The following is a 6,016-nucleotide window of genomic DNA, read 5'->3' as shown; positions in this document are numbered from 1 at the left end:
CTTCTGCTGTTTATCCATCACTACTATGTCTGCTTGTTTAGCCACTACAATTTTGTCTGTTTGTAGCTGGAAGTCCCATAGGACTTTGATCTCCACCAACTTCCAGCTCATTCTCAACACAGATCTTTCTATATACAATGCCAGCCACTTGGTTATGGTGTTCCATGTACACTCTGACTGCTAGCATCTTGCATCTCACTGTTATATGCTGGATTGTCTCAGGGGCATCTTTGCACAGCCTGCATCTGGGGTCCTGCTTGGTGTGGTAGATCCCAGCCTCTATTGATCTTACATTTGGAGCTTGTTCCTGTTCTGCCATGATTAGTGCCTCCATGCTGTCTTTCAATCCAGCCTTTTCCAGCCACTGGTAGGATTTTCCCATATCAGCCACTTCCACAATTTGCTGATGGTTCCCTGTGCAGGGGTCTATCCTCCCTTGATGGTTCATGCGCCTCCTCATTCCCATCCTTCTTGGGTTTCTGCTGGCTGACGAGCTTGCTAAGCATTTCATCATTTGGGGAAGAAGCGATCATCCAAATGTAGAGAGTCGAAATTGCAGTGAAGTACACAAGGTTTCCAGAGAAACAGGACTTCTAAAGATCCACCTCCTATAACTTCTGAAACACTTTGGACAGCCAAAGGACCTCTGTTCGAAACATTGTATTTCTCTGAAATACTACAAAGTGTACTTTACTACAATTTTAATTTAATTTTACTTCACACACACACACACACACACACACACACACACACACACACACACACACACACACACACACACACACACACACTCTCTCTCTCTCTCTCTCTCTCACTGGCCACTGTATTAGGTACACCTATTCAACTGCTTATTAACACAAATATTTAATCAGCATGGTTGTTGGTGTGAGATGACCTGGTCTGAATATTTCAGAAACTGCTGATCTAATGGCATTTTCATGTACAACCATCTCTAAGGTTTATAGAGAGTGATTCAAAAAGGAGAAAATATCTATTGAGTGGCAGTTCTCTGGGCGAAAATGCTGTGTTGATGCCAGAGGTCGGAGAAGAATGGCCAGACTAGTTTGAGCCGATAGAAAGGCAAGAGTAGCACAAGCACTCATTACAACCAAGGTATGCAGAAGAGGCAACTAGGGCTACAATTTGTATGGGCTCACCAAAATTAGACAATAGAAGACTAGAAAAACATTGCCTGGTCTGATGAGTCTCGAGTTCTGCTGCGACATTCAGATGGTAGGCTCAGAATTTGATGTAAATGACATGAAAGTATGGATGCTGCCTGGTATCAGTGGTTCAGGTTGGTAGTGGTGATGGTGTAACGGTGTGTGTGGGGGTATTTTCTTAGCACACTTTGAGCCGCTTAATACCAGCTGAGCGTCGTTTAAATGCTACGGCCTACCTGAGCATTGTTGCGTAACATGTCCATCCCTTTATGACCACACTGTACCCATCTCCTGATAGTTACTTCCAGCAGGATAACCATGTCACAAAGCTCAAATAATTTTGAACTGGTTTCTTGTACATGACTGTGGAGGCCATTTGAATGCACAAGCGGCCTCCAGTCACCAGATCTCAACCCACTAGAGCACCTTTGGGATGTGGTGAAAAGGGAGATTCACATCATGGATTTGTGGCCAACAAATCTGCAACTGCGTGATGTTATCATGTCAATATGGACCAAAATCTCTGAGAAATATTTCCAGCACCTTGTTGAATTTATGCCACAAAGAATTAAGGCAGTTTTGAAGGCAAAGGGTACTAGCAAGGCATACCTAATAAAGTGGCCAGTGAGGGTGATATAAAAAATACAAATCCAATATTTGTTTCCTAAATACACAAACCGGATCTCCATAGAGTACTCGATGACGTAGTGAGGATACTTCCTCGTGCTGCTTTTCATGAAACGTCACGTTCAGAACATCTTTTAGGAACTGCAGAGTAGAAATAAAAACTAGGTTTTATAGGTGTATATAATGTGTGTGTGTGTGTGTGTGTGTGTGTGTGTGTGTGTGTGTGTGTGTGTGTGTGTAAAATCTAACTTAATATGTATTTTAAACGACTCAACTAATCTTGGGTCTCTGGTCTTGGGAAGAGTTACATTACCTGAGCAATAGCATGACCTCCTGACAATATTGCTTGCGCTGTATTGCTTCCAGAAGGGCGAAGTTCAGTGGATGGTTCTGCAGTTGTCTCAATCTATGAAAAAATATGTTTGCAAATGTATTAGGCTATAGTATTTATCTATGTTATTAAATTATGAAATTATATATGAAACAGCCTACTCGTTTATGATAGGCAATTAAAACTTCCTGATGGAAGGGCTCTCATAGTGTCCACTGGGATGTAACTATGACAATGGTAAAAAGGTACTAAACTATGTTCACATTACAAGCCACATTGTTCAATTTCTGATTTTTTGTTCAGATCAGATTTGCTTATCTTGAAAGGGTTTATTCATCATTTCAAATTATATGTCTATATCTGTCTGTAAAGTGAATGCTTCTATCCTCTGAAACGGCATGTGTGTGTTCATATGTTTGTGTACAAGTCACCTTCATCACCAACAAAAAATGTCATACATTGAACCACAAACAGTTCGTCCGCTGTAGTTTAGATGATCAGGTCAGAGAAGGCCAAAAAGCCAGATGACCGCATCAAAATGCCACATGAATTCTGATCTGACTGATCTCATTCAAGTCGCATGGCCACAAATCATATACAAATCCAATTTAGGACCACACACATTAAAGTGATTAAAATCTGATTTGAAAAGATTGGATTTGTGTGTCCACAGTCATAAAAAACAAAACAAACAAACAAACAAAAAAAACCCAGAAAAAAATGGATTCACTTCAGGCTGAAAGTGTGAATGTAGCCTAAGGAGTTACCTAAAGGTTGGTTAAAAGGTAAGCAAACATATTCCTATACAACGTCTCTTGTGGAGCCTAGTTACTAACCTATTTTCCAGAATACACATATGATGCTTGAACTGTTTTGTTGTCCCTGCCTTGGTTTAGATTTCCCAAGTTAGCCAGCAAGGTTTCCTTTTGTTCAAATATTAGTACTATGCTCCAAGGCTGCTGCAGTGGTTGCTGTGATCCAGTTCGGGATTTGAGTTTCACTGCCTACCTCGTTACTGGCCCCGCCCTGCCCTTAAGCACTGCTATGGCCTATATAAGGACCCTGCTGGAAGAAGATGGAGGCTCCCGCTAGCATGCATTTTGTTTGAGTTTGTGGTTGATTAGCTGTGCATATCTTGCCTCTTGATGCATATAGTTAGTAGGCTCGTGTATGTCTGGATCTTTATGTAAGAATACGCTTAGTCACTCGTGTTGTACTTCCTTGTTCTGTGTACTGTTTAGTGTCAGTCTATAGTTGTGAGCCCTGTGTTAGAGTACATGTTCTGGTGTGTATGTATGTTTTCTGAGTGTAGGGATTTGCTATTCCTCATCAAATTAAGTAAAAGTTGTGCTTGTATACAAGCTTGAACTGTACTGTGTATATCAGCCACTGTTTTATTTGTAGGATAGGTCAGCACCAAGGGAATTCTTGTAGTCTTAACAGCAGATTGTTTGTAGGTCAGCGCGTCCACTCTCTGAACAGGTAAAACATGAGCAAAGGCATCATCTACGACTTCCTCAGGAAACCCACAGTTTTGAAGATCTTCACACTTTTCCATACTTTTCTGGTGGAAGTCTTCATTCTCACTGTAAATGCGTTTAAGTGGTCATAGCCTTAGTAGCTATGATTAAGGGAGTTTTTACAGGTCTTGGTATATGAAAACTTGTATTCCAAATAGAAATGAGTCTGTAGGTTTATAATGAATGGCGGTATTTAAACAAGAATTAGCAAACCTCACTGAAACATCCAAAAATGCTATCTTCATGCCAGGATGTGCTATAATCCATGTATATTCAAGACCTTATGGAACTTGGAGAATGAAGAAATGAACAGCTGGGCATCTTCTAATATGCATGTAGCAATACCAAAAATGTCATGTAGCTCAGAAATGGTAAGGGTACAGGTCCAGTATGTTGCTAAAAAAAGTTTCACAACGAATTCAACAAAGGTTTGCGTAGCATGGTGTTACTTTAGTACCCATACTAACTCCTCTTCTTTGAGAGTAGTACTGGGAGTCAAAGGTGAAGCAGTTCAGAGTTAACACAAGTTCCGATAGTCTTAAGAGAATATCTGTGGGAAGATGTTTCTCAGGTCTTGCGTCAAGAAAATGTTTTAAAGCTCTCAAAACATCTTCATTGCAGAGGAGTGTGTACACACTTTTAATGTCCACTGAAAAAAAGCAAGGAGTTGACAGGTAGCATTTGTACTTTCAGGCGTTCAAGAATTTGTTGAAGGAGTGAAGCGTCTTTAACATATGTAGGTATGGACTTAACAACTGGTTGGAAATGTCATCCAGAAACTGGGATATTATTTCTGTTGGGCAGGAACAAGCAGATACTGTAGGACATCAGGATTACTGTGCTTTAGCGAGAAGATGGTGGTTTTGTGGTTATTTTGGAAAATATTGGCACATGCCACTGTCACTGTCATTGTGAAACATCTAATGCTAGCACACGATGTTTGGGTTATAAATTTAAAAGACAACACACGTATGTTCAGGCTACACACGGGCAAGGACCTTAAGACTAAGCAACTTGGATGTAGCTTTAAGCTATAAACATGTAATATGCCATATGTACACAATCCAACGGCAATGTGTTCACGGACAACTGGACTACATGCTGTCCCCATACTAAATCACGCTAAATGTCCGTGTCGGGAACAGAAAGAATTGAGAGTCGCGTATAGGTGCCAGATCCCGAGGTAGGTGATACATCGCAGTGGCACATTTTAATCGTGATCTGTGGTGACAGTTATTATGGACACCACTCCGACATACGACACGGCCGCAATGCCTCAGAAAATAAAATGTCAGTAGGCCCATTCGGGGGCGAGGAGTGATTACCCCAGTTAAAAATATACCACAATTTAAAAGTCGAAAATAAAATAATAATTTATTTAACATAATACATTGCCATATGCCGAAGCCATTGGCCTATGCCAGTGTATCAACATATGCCACTGTCACCCGTACGTGACACACAACCGCATCATTCATAAAATGCGAAAGATTGATAAACGTGTAAATCTGATAAGAAGTATTAAAAATCCATTAGTTTGCGTGTAATGTTATATTATAAGTGAGGTTGATTACGTTGTTAAAGCTCATTTTTTATTGTAGCAGTTGGCATATTTCTTAGCACCATATCTAAGCTAGTTATTTTAGCTAGCTGAATGTGATTTGTTATTCTTTAAAGTACATTTTTTAAAAACGTCAATAGTCTAACAGAACTCAGGGGTGAATAACATCACTCTTTAATTAAAAATAGCTGAAAACCACAATTCTCCTAAGTTACAAGGGGACAAAACCTCAGTGTTTTTTTAAAGTTACTTCAGTCTCATTTTCGGTTGTTGGTGTTTCGGTCTACAGATGTCTCTATAAATTACGTTAACTTTGGGAGTTTATCGTATTTGCTGTGCGCTGTTGGTTACCTGCGGCCTGGCGTGACTTACAGACGGCATGCCTTCCGCCGTTGTGCACACAGAAGGGCGAGGATCCGACGATCGTTTTGCAGTTGTCTCCATCTATAAACCTTTTTACCGATGTACATTACATTATCTAACTGGCTTTTGGAAATTGCTTACTCGTGTCTGAGTAACCGGCAGCTATATAGTTCTTAGCTGAAGAACTTGTCACAATGGCCTCTAAGACGTAGCTATAGCAGCAGTGATATAATCTTAAAAATACATTAAAATAACTTTTATGATTGTTTTATAAATTGTTGCTCCCTTCAAAAGATATACATCCTTGGTTTACCCCCGGATTTAGCTAGTCTTCATGAATGAGATGTAGTTTGGGATTATTGGTTATGTGAATCAGATTTGTAGATCTTTATAGTGTCAGTTACGTTATTTACTTTCAGAGCCGTTATTGCACATTTTTTAAACCTGACTT

Source organism: Electrophorus electricus, chromosome 25 (genome assembly GCF_041902795.1).
Source record: "Electrophorus electricus isolate QZ-2024a chromosome 25, ASM4190279v1, whole genome shotgun sequence".
Taxonomy (NCBI): Eukaryota; Metazoa; Chordata; class Actinopteri; order Gymnotiformes; family Gymnotidae; genus Electrophorus; species Electrophorus electricus.
The sequence above is the reverse complement of the archived record's forward strand: the minus strand, read 5'-3'. Positions refer to the sequence as shown.